This window comes from Helianthus annuus, chromosome 5, assembly GCF_002127325.2.
Source record: "Helianthus annuus cultivar XRQ/B chromosome 5, HanXRQr2.0-SUNRISE, whole genome shotgun sequence".
Lineage (NCBI taxonomy): Eukaryota > Viridiplantae > Streptophyta > Magnoliopsida > Asterales > Asteraceae > Helianthus > Helianthus annuus.
In genome coordinates, this window is record NC_035437.2 from 28,452,782 (window position 1) to 28,475,961 (window position 23,180).

General features: G+C 39.4%; 1 long non-coding RNA gene and 1 other non-coding gene across 2 annotated transcripts; both read left to right on the plus strand.

The window, feature by feature from the left end:
* Window positions 1–11,572: 11,572 nt before the first annotated feature.
* LOC110864575 lies at window positions 11,573–14,416 on the plus strand. Its single transcript, XR_004893208.1, has 3 exons — window positions 11,573–11,723; window positions 12,767–12,834; window positions 13,888–14,416. It is a non-coding gene; the product is annotated as an uncharacterized LOC110864575 (long non-coding RNA).
* An 8,415-nt stretch (window positions 14,417–22,831) lies between these two features.
* Window positions 22,832–22,938, plus strand: LOC118492800. The gene has a single exon (XR_004894802.1). It is a non-coding gene; the product is annotated as a small nucleolar RNA R71 (small nucleolar RNA).
* The last annotated feature ends 242 nt before the right edge of the window (window positions 22,939–23,180 follow it).

Genomic DNA, 23,180 nt, shown 5'->3' on the forward strand with positions numbered 1-23,180 from the left:
TTCGTGTCTTTCACTGGAGACGAGAAAGGAGGAAAGATCATTGGAGTAGGAGATGTGGTGTCTGAAGCCCTCACGTTGGAAAATGTCAACTATGTTCCGGAGCTGTGCTACAACCTCATGAGTGTCTCACAAATCTGTGATAAAGGAATATCGGTGCTTTTCAATGACATGGAATGCTTGTTCCTCAAGCCCGGATATGTTGTTCCTGCTGAAATGATTATGCTCACTGCTCCAAGACAAAACAACACATACGTGCTCAATATGAAAAATCCCAAGACAAACGACAATCTGACATGCTTGCTCTCTAAGGCTTTAGAGTCGGAATCACTGCTTTGGCACAGGCGATTGGGGCATGTTAATTTCAAAAATATGAACAAACTCTCTAAGTTAAACTTAGTAAGAGGCCTTCCGATTAAAGAATTCCCATTTTCTGAAAAATGTATAGCATGCGCCCAGGGAAAGCAACACAAGAAATCGCACAATTCCAAAGCAGTGAATACGATCACTGCGCCTCTTCTACTGATGCATATGGATCTTTTTGGTCTAATTAGTGTTAAAAGTCTTGCTAAAAGTTCTTACTGTTTGGTGATCACAGATGATTTCTCTCGATTCTCATGGGTCTACTTTCTTGAAGTAAAAAGCAAGACAGCTGAAGTTCTCAAATCGTTCATCCCGCTGATTGAAAACGTGACCAAACTAAAAGTGAAGTCGATCAGAAGTGACAATGGGTCCGAGTTCAAAAATCAAACCTTCATATCCTTCTGTGCAGAAAAGGGAATTCATCTCCAATACAGTGCAGCCAGAACTCACCAACAAAATGGAGTCGCTGAACGCAAGAATAGAACGTTGATCGAAGCTGCACGAACCATGCTGGTGGATTCAAAGCTTCCAATCATCTTCTGGGCAGAAGCAGTAAATACGACATGCTACGTTCTAAACAGGGTACTCATTGTAAAACCACATGGAAAGACTGCATATGAACTTCTCTTCAAAAGAAAGCCGCTCATTGACTTCTTTAGACCATTTGGTTATTCGTGCACCCTTCTGAACACTCAGGAAAATCTCATCAAATTTGAAGCAGTGGGTGATATCTGTTACTTCATGGGGTATTCATCCACACAGAAGGCCTACCGGGTTTACAACAAAAGAACGAAGATGGTGATTGAATCATACTATGTTGACTTTCAAGAAGGAAACTACACCAACACCGGAAGTACTCCTGATTGGTTCTATGATGTGGGTGTGATTTTTAACACCTTTGAAATTCCGGAAGTGGTTTCAGAAACAGAACCTGTTGAAGACACTCAAGTTGAACCACTGTTTGACTCATCAGACATTGGTTTAACTCCGTTTACCACCCGTCTATCTCCATCAACCGCTGATCCTATTATGGCTGTGAATGAGGCAACTGGTGACACTTCGCCTGAGAACACCCAAGAAAACAGTGCTTCTTCTTCACAGGCGAATGTGGATGAACCAACTCAAGAAGATGATCCACCAGTGATTTACGTAGACGAACACTTCACCAACCTTCCGCAACAAATTGAGTCTCTGACAAATGCCGGATACAAGACAAGTCGAAATCATCCTCTTGAAAACGTCATAGGCGCAGTCGAAGAAGGAGTGCGTACACGCGGGCAGTCGTTAAGCATCAACAAAGGTCTCTTTGCAGCTTTTCTTTCGCAATCCGTTCCACGAGACATCAAAGATGCTATTCAAGACTCTAGTTGAGTCCAGGCTATGCAGGAAGAGCTGTCTCAATTCAGGAAGCTTAAAGTTTGGGAATTAGTAGATTTACCTGAAGGAAAGTTTCCAATTGGTACTAAATGGGTTTTCCGTAACAAGATGGATGATCGTGGAGTGGTGATCAAGAACAAGGCCAGATTGGTAGTACAAGGTTTTCGTCAGGAAGAAGGGATTGACTACGAGGAAGTATTTGCTCCGGTTGCACGGCTGGAAGCAATCAGAATATTCCTGACATATGCTTCATATAGAAGTTTCAAAGTTTTCCAAATGGATGTAAAAAGTGCTTATCTTTATAGGAAAGTAAAGGAAGAAGTCTACATATGTCAGCCTCCAGGGTTCAAAGATCCTCATTTTCCAGGTCGCTATTTCAAGTAGGACAAAGCGCTCTATGGTCTTCACCAAGCTCCACGTGCTTGGTACGAGACTTTGTCAACTTACCTGTTAGAGTGTGGGTATACCAGAGGAAAGATCGACATGACTCTCTTCACCAAGAAGATCGGGGAGGATGTAATGCTGGTTCAAATCTACGTCGACGATATCATCTTCGGGTAAACTAACGAGGCATTGTGCAGAGAATTCGAGAACGTCATGAAGGCAAAATTCGAAATGAGCATGATGGGAGAGCTGAATTTCTTCTTAGGGCTAGAAGTGAAGCAAAAGGAGGATGGGATTCTCATTCATCAGGCCAAGTACATTTGGGACATTCTCACGAAGTACAACATGAACGACTGCAAAGTTGCAAGCACCCATTCGCCTCTCAGACAGAGCTTACTCTAGATCCTCAAGGAAAACCAGTAAACAAATCCTTTTATCGCTCGATGATCGGTTCTCTGATGTATTTAACGGCTAGCAGGCCGGACATTATGTGCGCAGTCTGTCTTTGTGCTCGATTTCAGACAAATCCCAAAGAATCTCATGAAACTGCTGTAAAGCGCATCTTCCGCTATCTCAAAGGAACTCCGAAACTAGGTCTTTGGTATCCTAAAGATAGTAATTTTGATCTTATTGCCTATTCTGACAGTGATCATGCAGGTTGTAAAGTAGATCGCAGGTCTGTATCAGGAGGATGTCAATTCTTGGGAAATCGTTTGATCTCATGGCAAAGCAAGAAGCAGACAACGGTGTCCACCTCAACCGCTCAGGCAGAATAAACCACGGCCTACAGTTGCTGTTCACAAGTTCTCTGGATACAAAATCAGTTGTTGGATTATGGAATCAACATCATGAAGACTCCTATATTCATCGACAATGAAGCATGTCTGGGAATTGTGAAGAATCCCATACACCACTCAAGAACAAAGCACATTGAAATTCGAATTCACGCAATTCGAGACGCCTACGAGAAAGGGTATATTCAAGTGGTGCCAGTGGATACAACACAGCAGCGGGCCGACATTTTCACGAAAGCCTTTGATAAAACCCGATTCAATCAGCTGGTAACCTGGTTGGAAATGGTTAATTTCCTTGAATAGAAATGAATCTTGTGATCCAATTTGTCCGTAAATATTATATAAAAAAATCATTTGTTGAGAATAAAACAAGTATCGAAAAACGTCGCCTACCAAAAAGATTTTCTGTTTAAAATTTTATTTTCGGGCAAATGGACTCACGAAAATAAAGAATTTAGGGGGGATATATTCAGAAAATCCAAAAACAGATGCTTATGTCTGACTCCTGCTAGAGGAAGTGATAGAAAATTGCTAACACTTTGTCATTTCTTGCAAAAACAGAAAACAAAAAGAAATCGGGGTACCAAGCAACGACGTGTCGATAGATTCAGCAACACCGACGAGTAAACTGCTGTTAGGGAGCAAAACATAATGTCTACAGAAGAATTCTGGCTTTTCTCAGGCATTACGCATCTCAGTGGGTAACACGTTGCGGCATATGGCTTAATGGTCTTGAATCTTACGTTGACAGATTGCCAAAGTCTGAGATTTCGGGTCTTTATGTTGGTATTTCATTTGGAGGATATCATAGTTGTTCTTCTGCTGCATCCAGATACATGCTGACCTAGACGCTATGATATTCTTTTAATAATAAGTGCCTTAAAAAAAGGCCAAAACCCTTCTCATAATAAGCGCCATTTTTGGCCAAAAACCTTGGATAGATTAGTTTGGTCACTCTGCTGTACGGTAGTACTGACCTGTTCACCGAACTATCTGTCTTAGCCCTCGATAGTTCTTGGGATCTCTGTTGTACGAAAGTACAGACCTGATCTCCGCTCTATTATTGAAGAGAATGAAACCAATATACTGACCAGTTATGAGGAATCTTTGTGCATACCTTGATCGCGGGGGTATGTCCTGATGTGGGACTCACGGGGGGCGTAATGACTCTATTCTCAACAGCTTGTGTGGGGGCCATCGAAGACTTGTCAATATTACCGAAAACATGATAAAAGCGCTCTCCGAAAGCACGTTGAAAGAAGGATGCATGGATTTAAGCGGACAAACATACTGACAGTTTTTCTTGTGCCCTGGTTAGAAGATAATAATAATAATAAATAAAGAAATTGGCAAGTGTTGGCGATATGATCTTCTGCAGGTAAGTTCGGCAAGCGTCGAGTATTTTAAGAAAATCTGCATCAAATGGAACCTCCCAGAGCTGAAAATTTGAAGTTCGGAGTCAAAATGGCCCAAATCTTATTAAGTTTGTGAATATTACGAAATAAATATTTTGTAAAACAAAACTGGGCACATTTTACGAGAAAGTTTGAAATCAACGAGCGAATTTAAAATTGTTTGAAATCCCTCTATTGGCGGCGGAATTAAGATTCCAGCGAAATTATAATTTCGCTGGATATCAAAATTCTCATATAAATATCTTCTTCAACCGTCATTAGTTCGATTTTTCTTAAAAACTTCTTCATCTTCTCTCTAAAAACCAAATCACACCACATTAAAAACTCTTACAAGATCAGAATGAAAGTCACCTTATATCTTCACAAGATTCATTGATATCAAAAGCTCATCAGGTAATCTTCGATTGATGTTCAGACCCTTGCATTCTTTGTTCCACAATTTTGGTTAACTATCCTTAATGTTCATGCTTTAATCCATTCCCATTCTTTCCTTAAACTCGAATCTGTAAATGTTATTATTGATGTTTGTTGCGAGTATGTAACCGGTTAAGTCTTGACATCGTAGTGTTTGCACATGTGTTGATAATTCTGAAATTCATGAAATCTGTTAAAGGGTTTTTGAAAGGGTTTAACAAGAAATTTATGGTGCCAGCAAAGACAACATACACACAGCGAAGATAGCGAACTTAATTTAGAATCTCAAAGTCTTGAACGCGAGTTCGAACTCCCAGCAAAACAGTCTATTTCGCTCATGTAGCGATTTAGTCTGTTGTCTTCGCTGGTAGATCGTTTCCGGAAACAAAGCTTTGTCATCGCTATGTTCGCTAGCAAATTTAACCGATAAACAAGCATTTGATCCGAGTTGTTGCCGACTTAGTCTACCGGGCCACTAGCGAACTCAACGAATACAAAGACCAAGCCAGTCAGCGACATCAGCGAGGATTTCAGTCTGATTAGTCAGCGAAATCAGCAATGATGATCATTCATCGTTGCCGATGAGAACTCGGAATCTCGACCACTGGCACCGGGGAAGACAATCAGCGACCCGGCAGCGAATTTATGCACAAAATTATTTTTTTTTACAAATTTCTTTAATTCTTTTAACCAATCTTTTAATATCTTTTTCACAGTTATCTTGTAAATACTGATTTGTGTATAGTTTCTCGTGTAAATATTTATTTTCTCAAGCTCTTTCTAACTTGCCTCGTTTTTCGTGTCAAAAGCAGTATGGTGAAGAACATCGAACGGGACAAAACGTTAAAGCATAATCAAAGCATCAATCTTGAGCTGGTCCCACAGGAATTCGAGGATGCAGCTAGATGGGTCAGATCTAGCAGAATCGGGTACGCGGTCGAGACTACCGTTAAAGTATACAAAACTCACATCCGAGAGTTCTGGGAAAACGCGAAGCCTGAAACTAAATAACATAAGAGGGATGTCTTCAACAGTGCGCAACAAACGAATAGAGGTGACTGAAGAAAGAATTCGAAAATTTTTAAAGCTGCAAGACAACGTAAACGACCCAATTTCGCTAAAGAAAGATGATATCTTGGATGGATGTCGGGGAATGGGGTACGTTGGAGACTTTCGGCACAAGAATGAGATTAAAAGAGGTGGACTCACAAGGGACTGGAGGTTCATAGTTCACGTATTTGCTATAAGTTTAGTTCATCGCAAAGGTTGTTAGGATCGGAGGCTCTCATGATTGTGTTTGTTTGTATATATTAAACATTCAGAGTATATGAAATGATGTAAGGTGCAGCGGAAATGAATACAAACTTTGTTAAACACAATCCAAAGGAGAGAGTAGTTTGATAAACAATTGCTTTTCATCAGTCGACAGGTTAAAAAGCAAATCAAAAGATTACAAGAATGCTTACATAACTAAGCTCCCCCTCAGCCTAATACTCCAAGGTTGGTTGTACAAGATGAAAGGATTGAATTGAGGAGGAGAACTCACTCAAAACGATCAAATGTAACAGTACAGAGTACTGTTACATTTATAGACAAACCAAACCACTGAAGCATCTCAGCTGACGTCACCATGAAAGTGACATCTAACAAACTAACAAACTCTATCTACTGATCTATACAACTACTGCTTTGCTAACTACTGATATTACATTACATTACATAGAACAAACATAAAACTGCTGCTGCATCCTTCCACTGCTGTAAACCCAGCAGTACTTGTCATGATCAGCAGTGCTTGAACCAAGGCAGTAGATTGAGCAGAAAGGCTTTTAGTCTTCATCAGTCTTTGTGTTGATCAGCAGTTGTAGCACAGCAGATGTTGATAGAGGCAGTACTTTGGAGCATATCAGATGTTTGAGCCACATTCAAGGGGAAAGCAAAGTGTAGGCTGCTGTTTATTGTTAGTCCACTGATGTGATCCGGTTTTGGCTTTACATTATCTGTTCCTCTGGTAGGGTTCAATCCCAACAATCTCCCCCTAGAACAGATAATGCCAAAACCCTTCATTATTCAGGACCTTTATTTCTCATCAAGAGTTCCTTAGCTTGTCTCTTAAATTCAGCTTCAAATTTCTTGGCACTCTGGTCATCTTCATCCCTACACAGTGTAAGTTCAAGGAGATCCTGCAAATCTTCAACACTTAGGCCAAGTGCTTCTTTCCTTGATATGTACTTCACTTCACCATTGGTTCTGACAAGAGTCAATACGTGAGTCTTTTGATCAGACATCCACTTTAGTATTTTTAAACCAAATGGGTTTCTTGGGAGAGATTTATTCTTTGATGAGTTTGGAGATGATGGCCTTGTGAACACTTGCAGACTTTCAGACATTCTTTTGAAGGCTTCTTCAATGACTTTGTTTGCTGCAGCTATGTCTTCTGCAGTTTCTTTTTCAATTTGCTCTTGCCTTTCAATCTCTGATATGTCTGTCGCAGTGTTTGGTGATGCAGGTTTGTTTAATACCTTCTTAACAAGGTTTTGAAACTTTGTTGAGCTGTCTTCTTTTAGACCCATTTTCATGATGGTGTCCTTGAAGTACTCTGCTTCCTTTTCTTTGACCTCTTTTTCAGTCAGTTGTTTACCTTCTTCTTGGTTTATCACAAGAGTAGGATTATTTGCTGATTTGAACAATGTTCTGAGGTTTTCAATCTGCTGTTCAAGCTTCATCATTTGTTCATGTTTCTTTGAAGCTTTTGGTGGTGGTGATGGAGAATCATCATCTGATATGACAACCCTTCTCCTTTTTATATTAGGGAGAGCAGATGATGTTTTGGGTGAATCAGTGATTTATGGTTGACTAACAGCTGTTGAAACAACTGGTGTTTCAACCATTGTTGTCATTACAGCAGATGTTTTGTCATCTGCTGTCTTCTGCTTTAGGGCAGGAATAGATGGTGGTGGTAAGGCAGTGGTGGTGGTGTGTGTTGAAGTGGTGTGTGTTTGAGTGGGAGCAGTTGTTGTAACAACTTTTTGGGTGGAGGTTTGATGTTGGTGGCTTTTGGACAGTGATTTTGGAGTGTGCTTTTGACGGCTGGATGGTGTGGATTTGGGTTTCCTTACTTTTCTAGTAAGATTTCTTTTTGGAATCAGATTTTGATCATCCTTTTCACCAGAACAACCCTGCGCATTCAACTTCATGAAAGCTCTTTTCTCCTCATTCCACCTTGCTAGATCCTTTGCCACTCTATCCTTCTTTACACTTGGACAGTGTCATCAAGTGCATTTTTGGTAACATCAACCTTTTTACTACCATCTGGCAAAGGAATATCTCTGAGCATTGCATCCTTTTCTGTGTCAAGGTATAGCCCATTATCAATCCCCTTCTTTACCCACTCCTCCATTTTCTCCCCCTTTTTGGCATTATCTGTAGGGAAGTCATCAATATAAAGTACAGTCGGAGGAGCAGTGCCAGTGGTTTTCTACAAATGGGCCTTAAGAGCCTTGATGTCATCATTTGTATCCCTGAACCTAGACTCCATTGCCTTTTTGAGCTCTTGAACATGTTTGGCATGTTGGTGCGCGGCCAACTGAAATTGTTGATGGAGAAAAGGTTGAAAGAGGTTCCAGAGCTCATTTGTAACATCTGCTGGTGGTGGAGCAGGTGTTTGAGATGGAACAGCAGTGGATGGTACCTTTTGAATTGTTAACAACTGTTGCAGCATTTCTTTAATTTCTGCAACAGATGTGTCCAATTTTAAAACACGTTTCGTCAATTCTTGGTACTTTAAACCATCACCCAATTTAATGGGATCATCTGATTTCCCACTAGCAGTGGTTTTATCAGAAGTTGAAGTAGGGAGTGTACTCCAAACATCAACAACTGATGCCCCTTTTTCTTGGTACTGGGGTCTTCTTCCTTCAACACTTGATAATCTTTTGATGTTACCAGTGGTTAGTACAAACTCACTGGCAGATAACAGAGGTGTTATAGAAGGAATTGCCTCCAAGGAAGTCTTATTGATGTAACCACTGTCCAAGTGCAAACCTGTAGGTTCAACACTTGTAGTGGCTGCTTCACTTGGAATACCACCAAGAGTTACGTGTAACTCAAGGGGTGTAACCTCCTCAGGTTGTGTTGGTGGGTTAGCAAAGATTGATACATCAAGCCTAGTCTCTTGTTGAGGTATTTTCACATGAACAGGTGATTGAGAAGGACTGGTTTGTGCTAGGTTCAAATCAATTGCATCCAACAGCAGTTTGGTGTTTGGTGGAACTGGGATGTGAAGGTAGGTTTAGAAAGCGGAATTGCCTCGGGTATTGGGCTGTGGAGGATGGAAACGAGTGCTTCTAGAGCCTCATGATATGGTGACCCTGTGTGTACAACCTGTTCTTTTTGTGAAGAGACAGGAGGAGTTTCGGGTATAGGTTGAGATATTTCTACCAACTGCTGTGAGGAAGTAGCAGCAGTGGTTTGTTGTGATTTTTGTGCAATCACCGGTAGTTGCTCTGGTATCTCATCCTCCAGAGTTGCCTTTTTGATGGGTTTGGGGGGTTTTTGATTTTTCTTTTTCTATGGTTTATTGGTGATTTTAGGTGTGGGTTTCAAGACAGTTGTTTGGCTGCCTTGATCACCTTGAGCAGTGGGCTCAGTAGCAGATACCTGAGGAGCAGTGTTTGCTGCTAAAGTCTGCTCAGGCACCTCTGCTTGTGTTTTACAAGGTGCTAACATTCTTGAAAATGTTTCAGCAGTTAAGCAGTTTATTTGAAAAGAGGCACCTTGTTTGGGCAAATCTGCTTCTTTCTCTACAAACTTTTGTTCAAAATAGTAGCTTAAAAATCTTGGAAAGAGCATAAATGACTTATTATCAACGTTTTTTACCAAATCATCAAATATTTCCTGGGAGTAATTAAAGTTTTTATTATTTAAAATTGCATACCCCAGGCATTGAATTTTTGTTGGTATTTCATTAAAAGACGTTGTTTTATTAGAAACACACATTAACAGTGTGTGAAACAAAAATCTGGGTGCAGAAGGAAAATAGCCTTTTTGTAAGGTATCCCTTTTAGGTTGCTCTGCATAGCCCCTGTTTATGAAATCCTTTTTCAACTTGTCTTTAGAAAATGAGGTTTTTCCTTTCAAATCATCAAGTTTAAAGATTTCAGAAATGGATTGTGGTGAGATTTGAACCTTCTTACCCTGTATCGAGGAGTTGATGGCTGTGATGATGTCTCCTTGTTTTTCAAGGGTGGCATTCTTCCAGAACTCTCTCTGGGTTTGAAGATAAATAGGAGCATATGCTGTTATCAAAGTTTTGTACTTTGACGCAGATAAGATGTCTATGATGGAGTCGAAGGTGTTGTCAGTTGTGGGTTTTGTGAGTATACCCACATAGTTGTGAGGAGATTGGTAGCGAATCTCCGTAGTTTCAGCGGCCATTTGAGTGGCGTCTGATGGGGTGGAGGAAGAAGATGGTTTTGATTTTGACTCCGATTTTGGTTTCGTCATTTTTGATGAAGAAGATCGAAGAAGGTTTTTGCGAAGAAGAGTGGGAAACTGCTTTGTGAAGAGAATATTTGGAATTCAATTCGACAGTGTGAGCCCCTGTTTGGGTTTAATCAGGGTTTTATTTTAGGGAAAAAGGAATGCTGATGTGGCAGCGGTTATAATGATCTGACGGCTAAAGGCTGACCACGTGCCAACCCCTGATGAAATGGTAAATAATGGAGGATAGTTGTTTTGACAACCACTGATGGATCAATTATCAGTAGCTACAACGGTAATGAAATGAAGCAGTGGGTGTATCAGTGGATAGAACAATGATTTTAAACATCAGTGTTTTTGAATGAGCAAGGGTTGACTATTAGCAGTGGACATACTTTAGAGAACAGATGTTGAGGCACACCAGCATTTAAGGAACAGCAGTGGTTGAAAACAATAATGAGGATCACTTGTGTAACAACTGTTTGTGCAGTAGTGTTTTGACTTTTGACAAATAATTTTAGCATCTGCTTGTCCAGATGTAGGAATTGATTTTGTCTTGTGAAAGCACAATATCTTATCTAGCATCTGTTGAACACCAGAATTGCTGTTCTTAACAAAATACATTTTAGATGTATATTATCTAGATTAAATTGCCAACATTTATCTACAGAAATTTGTTCAAGGTTTTGCCAAATGTCCATTATTCCAGACAGTGGTTTAGCATCCCAGATGATGAAAACTTTTCTACTAGAACAACTCATTTTGTGTCTAATTACTTGAACTAGAACATGAGTATCTCAGTAGTTCAAAATCAATTAGCAATCAATTTTTGATCTGTGACAACCAAACTTGAGCTTAACATGACCTTGATATGTGTGCCATTTCCTTTTGATCAGATTTAAGGATAGTAATTTCACACAAAAATAAGGAAATTGCATCCTAACCAGAGATGAACTTTTACTATCAAAAATGAGTAAAAGTACAGAATATATTTTATAAAAAGTAATATATATATCTGGTTTTATTAAGAAGAAAAACACCTTAGAATAATTAAAGGAAGTTTTGAAAATCAACAAAAGGATCTGACAGCTTTTCAAATAAGTTCATCATCATATCATTCTCAAGTTATTTTGACCATTGTTTGTGGTCATTTTGTAACGCCCCAAAATCTTGAATTATGAATTTACCTTGTGATTAAATGTTTTAGTTAATTAACTGAGTTAGACTATATGGCAAAAGTATAGAAAGAACAAAAGTTATTCCTTATTAATAACCAAGTGAAACTTTAAGGGCTGAATGTGTAAATTGAACAAATAAAACATATGAAAAATTAAACCCAGTGATTTTGGGTGTGGGTGTGGTCGCGAGAAGAGCAGGAGGAGGACAAACCCTTCTCCTTCAACCTAGCACAAGAAATTCCTTCAATTGAGGGTGTTGCAAGTCAAGAATCGAATGCATGAATCCAAGTATCCTCTAATCTAAGTGCATAGAACATAGGGTAAGTTAATATTTATGTTTTGATGCTTCTTGATTAAGTGGGTGTTGAACAATTTGCAAAAATTGTATGGAATTAAGATGTATGTGAACTAGTATCATCATGTAGAATATGAATCTTGCTTGAATTTGATGAGAATGAAGAATTATAGTGAAACCCATTTGTGCTAGTTGTATGGTGGAATCTAATAATTTTATGATAGTGAAATTTATGTGAAATTGAAGTATGAATGTATGTTGGTTGGAATTCATGTTGAAATTGGTCATGGTTGAAGATGATTATGTGAATTGGTTGAATTCATGTATTAAGAGCTTGTACAATGTGTTTATAATGATGTATGCACACCAAGCGTTTGATGAAATGCTTGAATCATTAGCTAATGCACACATACATTCACGCATGTGTAGTTTCAATGTGGTTCATGTTCTATGTAAGAATTTGTGAGAATTATTGTATCATATGGTCTCTAACATGTTTATGATGCTTAGCATAAATTGTGAACATGAATTGATGATTTAAAGTCGAGTTTTAGTTCATAATTCCAAAGATTTACAAAGCTGATTGGAAGTAATTATTGTTGCGCACCTGTTTTGAAAAATTCGTATAAAATCAACCGTAGCTCGGTTTAAGGCATATGATATATGGTTGGAAAGCTATCAGAGCATATTACATTTTTCATGTGAACATATTGAGCTAATTCAGATCGTATAGAGGCGAAAATGGGTCGAGAACAGCTGCTGTACAGAAAGTGCAGCAGTGAAAAGAATGTGTATGGTGAACTTAACATGAATGATTGTCCATATACCCGTTGCCTAAACACTATATGTTGTTTTGGATGAATGATTAGGATTGTTAAGGTGTGATTAAAGTGTCTATATGAATGAAAATGGATCGTGCAAGTATTTTCTTAAATTGGTCGAACGGGTTGACCATATAGTCAATAATCTAGTAGAAAAGTATGTGGATTATTATCAATCTATTTGAATGGCATGTATAACCACGAGGTATAGTCTAATGATTAAAGGAATGAACTTGTTTCCATCAAGGTGTAGCAAGGCTTGGAATACAACATGGAAAACTAGTGGAAATGGTGACGACTTTCTTACGGGCTAAGGTAAGTGATCTCGATTCACTTATTAGTATGTATATAGAATTTTGATATTTATGAATGTGGGGAAATCATGTATGGTTGGGTAGTAAAAGAGAGAATTAAGATAAGTATTTTTTTTGTTAGACGAAGGTAGTTACCTAAGATGAAGGTAAATTGGTGGGATTAAACGGGTCGAATAAATGTGCATAGGTAATGAAGCAATATGTAATTCGTAAAGACTAAGGACCCGGGGTAAGGTTCTTAGTCAATTATGAAAGGGAAAATTATTACGGATAATTAGAATCATGTTTCAAGTGTTTCGGACGTGAATTGGTTAAGATATAATAGTTTTAGAAATTAAAATAAAAACTGAACTGGGCATTACCGTAGCTTACGGTAGCCACCGTAAGCTACGGTAGGTACTGAAGACTTTATGGCCACCGTAAGACAGTAGAATGTCACTGTAAAGATTTTATGGCCATCGTAAGCTACGGTAGCCACCGTAGCTTACGGTGGAGCTGTCGCGCCCCACATAATAGTAAGGCAAGGCTTGCGCGGCCGCGAGAGACCGTGTTGTTGGCATTTTGCTGAATTTTTGATATTCTGGGCATGGGACTTGACTAAAAAGGGTTGTCCAAGGCCCCATAACTTATGTTAAGAATGGTTCGAATATAAATAAAGTTAAAGGTCATCGGTTAGTGAATGAACGGATTGTTTCATGTTAGTGTAGGAAATTTTATAAGCATATATGAATAGGAATCTAGAAGGCACTTAGGTCGATTTGTATATTGCCTATACCTTGTAAGGTTATGAACATGACATTTCGGCATAAATCTATATGTAAGAAGTGGTAAACAGGAACTCGTCTTATAACCGTGAATAATTGTTTGTGCGTAGGAAGGGATATAGGCGTGCATGAAGGTACGTATGTATATATGTATATATGATATTAAGTGCGTAAGTGTGAATGTATGTGTGAATGAATGTACAATGCTATAGACATTTGTATGAATGTTATTAAGGCGCTTGAGTATTTACGATTACTAATGATGTGCTTCGAGTTGGAATGTAATGCAGGTATGAGATTGTCGGGTTCATGAAGGAATGAAACCGGGTCTGGATAATGAGTAATTAAGAAAGCGCTTGGGCAATTACACGTCTACTTCAAGAATGCTTTACGAATTTCTATTGTATAGTTAATGTTGCATGGTGTGTTAATGACTAATGGTTGAGTTGTACGTGGTGTCCACAGGTATCGCTCGGGCTTCCTCTACCATTAACGAAGTGAAGCGGCCTTAGTTCGAGTTGAGAGCAAGGATTGTACGGGGTAGAACGGTCACATAGTTTGATCTATACAGGTCTTAAAGTATTAATATAATGGAACGTGGTAAATCTTTTTTTAAAGAATGTATGAAACCTTGTATTTGAACCTTCTTGTAAGTATTATATCTTTTAAAGAACGAATTTTTGGGCTCATATTTCCGCTGTGTCATAAATTAAGTTCCTACAAGTTGGTCTACAGGGAATTGTTCATATTACGAACGGGTCATGCCCGAATTTTGTTAAATAATAGTATGTTATTATTACTTTTTCGGAATGGGAAAATTGGGTGTTACACATTTTCTTGACGATTGATTGTAATTTTTTCTTTTAAGGACAATCACTGGAGATGCTGTAGTTACCTGAACGATTCCTGTATTTGATGAAATGCACACAGTTGCATGATTCCATTGTTTAACCCAACTTTAACCTCAAGAGTGTTTTATGCTTGTCCTCTTTTCTTTTGATTTCAAAAGTTTTGAGATAGCCACACTTTGAGATTTGTTCATTTTCTTTTTCCCTTTTTACCCTTTTTATTCACATGTTCAGAAATACTCACTGGGAGATTTTATTTTGAACACGCTTAGTCCAGAATCACTTCGAAGTAATGTTTTGAGAGGTCTGCCCACATTTGTGCATGTTTTATTACCAGATCTCACATTACATATGATTAGAACTGTTTTGACATCTTATTTTCTTAATGTGTTTTGACAAAGTTGATTTGGTCCTTTTGAGGATTCTCAACCTGCCTTTGAGCACATAAGAATTTTGACTAAAGCTTTATTTCCCTCTTTCTATGTCAGCAGAACACTAGTGTTTAGATGACCATAGGTTTTGCTGATCTGAGGTGCATACTTTAGTGTAAAATATAAAATCATCACAGATTTCATAACAACAGTTGAAATCAATTTTGAATGAAGATGAACACACCATAGTTTTCAGATAAGTTTCCAGATCTGGAAACTATGAGTGATTTGTGCATGACATCACCAGTTGTATGAGATTTGTGAATTTTATGACATCTTGGTTGTTTTACAGAGCTTTTGAGTCATCATTTTGAACATGATTTCTCGTTACTCTGTTTTACAACTGAAATACGACCAACCTTAGTATCAATGAATTTGTGAGCTGAACTGTTATGTCAAATTGATTGTTAGATCGAATTTGACTGTCCAGGCTTTGATACCAATTGTTAGGATCGAAGGCTCTCATGATTGTGTTTTTTTGTATATATTAAACATTCAGAGTATATGAAATGATGTAAGGTGCAGCGGAAATGAATACAAACTTTGTTAAACACAATCCAAAGGAGAGAGTAGTTTGATAAACAATTGCTTTTCATCAATCGAAAGGTTACAAAGCAAATCAAAAGATTACAAGCATGCTTACATAACTAAGCTCCCCCTCAGCCTAATGCTCCAAGGTTGGTTGTACAAGATGAAAGGATTGAATTGAGGAGGAGAACTCACTCAAAACGATCAAATGTAACAGTACAGAGTACTGTTACATTTATAGACAAACCAAACCACTGAAGCATCTCAGCTGACGTCACCATGAAAGTGACATCTAACAAACTAACAAACTCTATCTACTGATCTATACAACTACTGCTTTGCTAACTACTGATATTACATTACATTACATAGAACAAACATAAAACTGCTGTTGCATCCTTCCACTGTTGTGAACCCAGCAGTACTTGTCATGATCAGCAGTGCTTGAACCAAGGTAGTAGATTGAGCAGCAAGGCTTTTAGTCTTCATCAGTCTTTGTGTTGATCAGCAGTTGTAGGTCAGCAGATGTTGATAGAGGCAGTACTTTGGAGCATATCAGATGTTTGAGCCACATTCAAGGGGAAAGCAAAGTGTAGGATGCTGTTTATTGTTAGTCCACTGATGTGATCCGGTTTTGGCTTTACATTATCTGTTCCTCTGGTAGGGTTCAATCCCAACAAAGGTGGGTTCGACGGACTAAATTTGGAATGGTCAGCAGCTATGTTAAATTTATGTGTGAATCAAAGGTTCAACATCTCTGGTTTAATCTACAACAATATGCTGGAAAATGTCAGCGGACCGACTTGGGCGATGTATCCAAGGCTCATTCAACTGCTAATCAATGACCAATACAAGGATGCTCCAAACGATGGAGATCTTTACAAATTTCACGTTCCTACAAGTCGTCAGTACACAGAAATCAAGACTAATGAATGGGTGTTGTTACACGACTGGATGTATCGAGCTGAAAGATTGCCTTTAGTAAAGGAAGCATATAGAATATACAATGAGGCTATTCGAGAAAAACAGCAAAGAGCTGCTCAAGAGCAAGCTGAGGCAGCTGCAAAGGAAGAACGCTCGAAGGGAAAAAGGAAAGAAAAGCAGGCTGCTGAAGAAGAGCCACCTAAGAAGAAAAAGGCATCTGAAAGTACTGAAAGATTCATGGGTGCAAGTATCAGGGCGGCCGAGTCTGAAGAACATCGCCAGCATATCAGAGATATGAGAGAAATTCACGCCCTGCAAGAAAAGGAAAAGAGGGAAAAGAAACTCAAGCGAAAAGAAATATCAGCCTCTGAAAGACCAGAGACTGTTACTGAAGAAGTTCAATCACTGAACGATTTTGTAGATGCGTTGATTGTTGATCCTGATGAAGCCTCAGCAAGCAAGGGTTCGTCCAAGGTATCTCCTGTGAAGCCGACCAGGTTCTCAAAGCCACCGGTCCCTCCACAAAGGGTTCGTCCCTTTCAAGAACTCTACGATAACTGATCAAAGATACCGGTCCCTCTGTTGCCAAAGAAATCTGTCTGCTGAAAAACCAAGTAAACGACACAAACTTTCTGAGAGAAAAGATTAAGGATCAACGAAAGAAAAATAAAGAGATGAATTCCTACATGGCTAAGCAATCCAAGTTTATCAGATTTCAGCAGATGGGGTTAGAGAAAATGTACAGAATGATGAAAAATGTGTGCGAGCAGTTGAAAATAAAGCCCATGTTCTCCTTTGATGAGATCTTCGACTTTGAAGCTTTCATGGAAGAAGAAACTACTAGAAAAGAAAAGGAAGCTGAGGCTAAGAAAAAGCGTCTGGAATCTGTTGAGAAGGTAACTGAGGGGAATGAAAGTGATGAAGAGGAAGTGGACCGAGATGATATGCCAGCTAGATTCATTGAATGGGGTCTGGAAGAGGAAGTACTCTATGAGCAAGAAAATGGAAAAACCGTCTCTCCTCAGCATCCAGAATGGTTCAAGAAAGAAAGAGAAAGGCTTCCAGATTTCTAGAAAAGAGTGAAGCTACTGACAAAATCATCAGCTGGATGTACGACAACCTCAGAGGGATGTTTGTGGTTAAAAGGCGTGGTGGCGTAATCTAGTACTTTCAGACCGGATTTGATCTCTTTACACTTCCCAGGTGGGATTTGCGCGAGCTTGGTCGTCTGGACATTCTGAACCCAGAAGAAAGAGGCATCGGGAGAGATTTTGAGCAGATAATCACTAAAGAAAGCAACAAGGGTTTCCCTAATCATACTCCACAACGTCCAAGACGTAGAGTGTTGAAAACAACCATTGATCCAGTAACGGGAAAAGGAAAGGTGACGTGGGTGATCAACCCTGCCAAAGTTGTTGATGTACGTTGGTGTGTATATGTTTTAGGTATATATTTTAAGCCCTTTTTACACTTTAGCCAAGTTTTAAATTTATAAAACACGATATTTACTAACACTAAACACACATATGGGCAAGTGCACCCATCGTGGACGTAGTATAGTGTTGGTAAGATACCGAGGTCGTCCAAGGACACAAGAGCTTTTAGTACCGGTTTATCCTCAACGTCTAATCAAATCAAAATGTTAGAAAAGATTTTTAACACTAAGAAAATAAAACTAACTAAATGCTGAAAAATAAAAATAAAAATAAAACAGATAGACAAGATGAATCACTTGGATCCGACTCGTGTATAGTATAACCTTTGATTATTTTTGCACTTTTGCACTTGTTTAAGAGATTATCTTAGTTATTGTAGTAGGCCCCTCTTTTGAAGGCGACGTTACCCTCAACCCAGTAGTTTGAGTCAGCAAGGATACAATCCTAAAGGGTCGGATTATTGAAAGATAATGAATTAAGTTATTAATGCAAATTATGGTAGGCCCCTCTTTTGAAGGTGACGTTACCCTCGACTAAGTAGTCTGAGTCAGCAAGGATACAGTCCTAAATAGCCGGGTTATAGTATTAATAGTAGTTTACTTATGAGGGGGTCAAAGAGTTTGGATCCCCGCCATCCAATACCTTTGGGTATTGAAGGAGATCCTACTAAATTTGACCCAGGTCCCTTGCAGGACCTCTAAACGCTGAACAAGGGAAAGACTCTTACCAAACTGTTCCTTTAACCCCCGACCAGGTAGCCAACATACCTCCATATAGACCGTGGAGAAATGAATGGTGAAAATCTTTTATTTTATATAGACAGTAAAATAATGCCAAGACACCACGGAGAAACGATAAGGAAGAATCACCTTCAACATAAGAAACTAGTTATTAAATTCATTAATACAAAACCAATTAAGAAGTGCAAAAGATTAAAAATAAAAAGCATTATACTAAACACTTATCTTCACCAAGTGATGTAAGAGACTTAGGCAAACATGGCCTTGATTGTCAAGAACTCTTACGATCAATCTTGGATCCCGAGACGACTCACACACTCTATGATGGACAATGGATAATGGTGGTGGATGATGGTGTTATGGTGGTGGTGGGTGGTGGGTGAAGTGTGAGACAGGTGGTGTGCCAAGGGATGAGTTGAAATGTCTTTAAGCACTCCTATTTATAGGCTGAACAGAAGCCTGGGCACGGCCTCGTGCCCGTCTGACACTATCTCTCCTCATTAATTGTAATTCGCAATTACAACTGATGCGCCTGCAGTACTTTGGGCACGTCCCTGTGTTCACTAGGCACGGCCCCGTGGTGAGCAATAGAAGCTTTTACTGGTTTGTCTTTTCTGCTGCTTCTTGGGCACGGCCCCGTGCTCGCTAAGCACGGGGCGTGTTCAGCCTTCTGTCTTCCTTGTTTTGCTTGGGAGGATGCTGTCTTGGGGTCAGACAATCCACTTTTGTTCCTTTTCTTGTATTTATGTTAGATTTAGCTGTCTTTTTGCTTCTTTTATTAATTTGAGCTCATTTCATCCTGAAAATACAAAAGGAAGACAAAAACACACTTTTTCCAACATTAGTACTTAAAAAGGGTTAGTTTTATGCCACAATTGATATAATTTATATGTTGCATTTTGCGCGTATCAAATACCCCCACACTTGAATCTTTGCTTGTCCTCAAGCAAAACTCTTTAATACGTGGCTTACACTCCCAAATGGAATGGGTAGAAGAGAAGGTTTTGGGCTTGTCGTAGAGTGTCGGGAATTTCCAAGATTGTTTAGGTTTTATTTTTACTTATTTACAATCCTATTCGTCATGATTTATTAAAAACTTTTCATAAGGTAAATTATTTATTAAGGCATAACATACCTTTTTAAAATTCCATTTATATACGGTTTCACATACCTCACGGGAGAAATCACTCACACTCGGCTGAAGGTATATTTTTAGTGAATCACTCGAGAGCGGCATGGAACTTATTTCTACCATAAGCTTGCCAAGCAATCAACCTCCTCCTTTTTAACTTTATACCTTTGTAAATATCAAGAGGACTTTTTGGGTGAAGGGTTAGGCTTGGGCTACAGGTGGGGTTAGGTTAGTGGTTAGTAGAAAAGGACGAAAGGCGTAAGAGGCGTCGGTTTTCGTAAAACATTTTGTTTTTGTGACTTTTTATTTTTAATGAAGTATTTATTCAAACAAGCTTTTGTTTTAGGAGCTTTGTTTGTTTATTTCCAACTTCATTGTAAAATATATATATATATATATATATTTTTAGTCACACGAAAACCGAGCTTGTTACTAAAATAAAGGTTTAAAAATAAAAAGGGTTTTTGGTGGGTAAAAAGGGTTTTGGGTTAAGAAATGAAAAGGTTTAGGCTGAAAGGGGTTAACTAGGGGGAATTTTTGGGTAGGTGAAAAGAAAAATAAAAATAATGGTGTTGAAAGAAAAAGGGTTAGTCCTAATGTCTCCATCATTTACTTACTTGGGTTTAAGTTGGTAAGGACCGGGAATGTATTGTCGTGTCAAGTTCTAGAGTCGTAAGAACCAAGCGGCTATTCACACAAGAAACAAAAAATGAGCATTTAGTTGTAAAGATGTGTATTTGTATGCTCTATAAAGGCTCAAAACTCACTTTTGTGGGAATGGGTTTTTATGTGATCAAGTATATATAATCAAATTTTAACTAAGCTTGTCATGCCGTTTCATAATTTTCTTATGTTGGTTCTTTTTATCACGACGCTATCGGTTGTAAATTCGTAAAAATATAACCTTGTTAAAATTAGAATTCCCAACTTAAACTTAGACAAGTAAAAAAATGAAAATTTTTGAAAAAAATTTGGGGTGATTAGCGGTTCCAATAGAGTTTTGTGTAAGGCTTGTTATTATGACTGGCAAAATTCAAGATTTTAGCATCCCCCCACACTTAAATTACACATTGTCCTCAATGTGTCCCAAAAATAAGTTTTTAGGTTGATTGGATGTGTAAAATGGTGTTTAAAAGCAAAATTTTATGTTACTGGCAGTCTGGACACGGCCCCGTGGTGACCGGGCACGGCCCCGTGTTCAGGTGCCAGTAACGAAAATTGAAGAAAAGAAACAGAAGCCTGGACACGGGGGCGTGTTCAGTGAACACGGCCCGTGTCCAGTTACCTGAACTGGGCATTTGTCTGCAGGATGTTCAGCACGGGGCTGTGTTGGCTGGGCACGGCCCGTGCTGAGCTTACTGTAATGGAGAAATTGTTGTCGGATGGCCCTGTTTTCGTGCATGGGCCATGTTTCTCGTTTCCCTTGTTTATCCTTGACCACCATGAGTGTGTTGTATTTCTGCAAATTAAAACTAAAAGATTAAACTAAACTAAAGATAGTTCCGCGGAATGCCTTCGTGGTGCGCCACGTTTATAAGGGTCCTTGGCTAGACCCAAGGTGAGGTTATATGTTTCTTGAGTGGGATGTTTTGCATCCCATGTTGCACCGTCGGAGAGCATCATCCAAACTCGAATCAATACCTTCATGTAATTGACCGGGTCGTCGTCCTCTATTCTCTTCCCAACCCCAAATTTTACTTCATTATCCCCATATTTTAAAGTGAGCGTCCCGTCATTCATGTCCACTACTGCTTGTGCGGTGGCGAGAAAGGGTCTCCCTAGTATGAGGGGGACTTCGGTATCTTCTTCCATATCCAGTATGACAAAGTCGGCCGGGTAAACGAAATTGTCTACCTTGACTAGGACATTTTCAATGACGCCTTGTGGGAACTTGACGGATCGATCAGCAAGTTGTATACTCATTTTTGTAGGACTCGTTTTCCCTAGGCCGAATCTTTTGAACATTGATGCGGGCATGAGGTTAATGCTAGCCCTAAGGTCAGCTAGTGCATTACGAACGGGGGAGTCCCCGATCGAGCAAGGAATTGTGAAGCTTCCGGGATCAATTTTCTTTTGGGGGAGTTTGTTGAGTACGAGGGCGGAGCATTCTTCGTCTAAGTTAACTAATTGCAGTGTTTTAATTTTCCTTTTATGGGTGAGGAAGTCCCTCATAAACTTAGAGTATTTAGGCATTTGAGTTAGGACGTCAATAAAAGGAATGTTGACATGCAATTGTTTTAGTAGACTTTCAAATTTTGGGAATTGCTCGTTGGTCTTTTGGCGGATTAACCTACCGGGGTACGGAACCGGAGGAGCCTTGGTGGGCTCTGATGGTGGCGGAGTAACCTTCTCTTGATGGGGCGGTGATGTGGTCTCCTTAGTAGGCGATGGCCCTTCCGCGGTACCCACGGTACGGTTCCGTAAGGTGATGAGATGAACTTGCGCCTTTGGGTTTGTTTCGGTATTACTTGGTAACGCGCCTTGCGGTCTCTCGGAGAAATTTTGGGCTAGTTGACTTCTTTGTTTTTCGATGTTTGTATACTAGCTTGTTGATTTCTAAAATTTGATTCTAATTGTAGAAATCTATCCGAGTTTTTCTTTTCGGTGTCAGAGATAAGGCGAGATATAGTATCTTCAAGCCTTTCTCGTCCACCTTGTTGTTGAGGGAAATTTTGTGACTCATTTCTTTGTTGTTGAAAGTTTGTTCATTGATTTTGTTGGTTACTACCATTGTCGGGTTCCCTCCAACCAAGGTTAGGGTGGTTCCGCCATCATTGGTTGTAGGTGCCCGTTGGAGGACCCGACGGCCTAGGTCTATTATCAATGTAGTTTACCGATTCTGTTTCTTCATCTGTTTCTTTCATACAACACCAATTTTCATGTGGCCCACCACACCCTTCACAAGCCATAACCGAGACCGTTTTTGTCATTTCCAACTTTTTAATTTTTGAAGAGAGGGCCTCGATTTGGGCTTGTAAAGAAGTGCTTTCATCAACTTTATGGGCGCCCGGGGCAATAGATTTACTGCCTCGGGGAGTGTGCCACTGAAAACTGGTTTGAGCAATTTCCTCAATTTGATTATATATTTCATGTGGGCGACGATTACCTAAAAGTCCCCCGGAGCTAGAGTCAAGTGTTTGCCTTGTCTGTGGCAACAACCCATTATAGAAAGTGGATACTTGTTGCCATATCGCAAGGCCGTGATGTGGACACTTTCGCAATAGCTCCTTGAACCTTTCCCAAGTTTCATATAAGGATTCCCCATCCTCTTGTGAATATGTATTAATTTCAGTCAGTAATTTAGCCGTTTTAGCGGGAGGGAAATACTTATATAGAAATTTTTGGGCTAGTTCATCCAGGTGTTTACCGATCCAGCTGGGAGGGCGTTAAGCCAAGCTTTTGCTCGGTCTTTTAGTGAAAAAGGAAACATTCGGAGGCGGATGGCGTCATTTGATGCTCCATTGATCCGAAAGGTATCACATATTTCTAAGAAATTAGTAATACGTAGATGGGGATCCTCGTCCGCAAGCCCATGGAAGGTTGC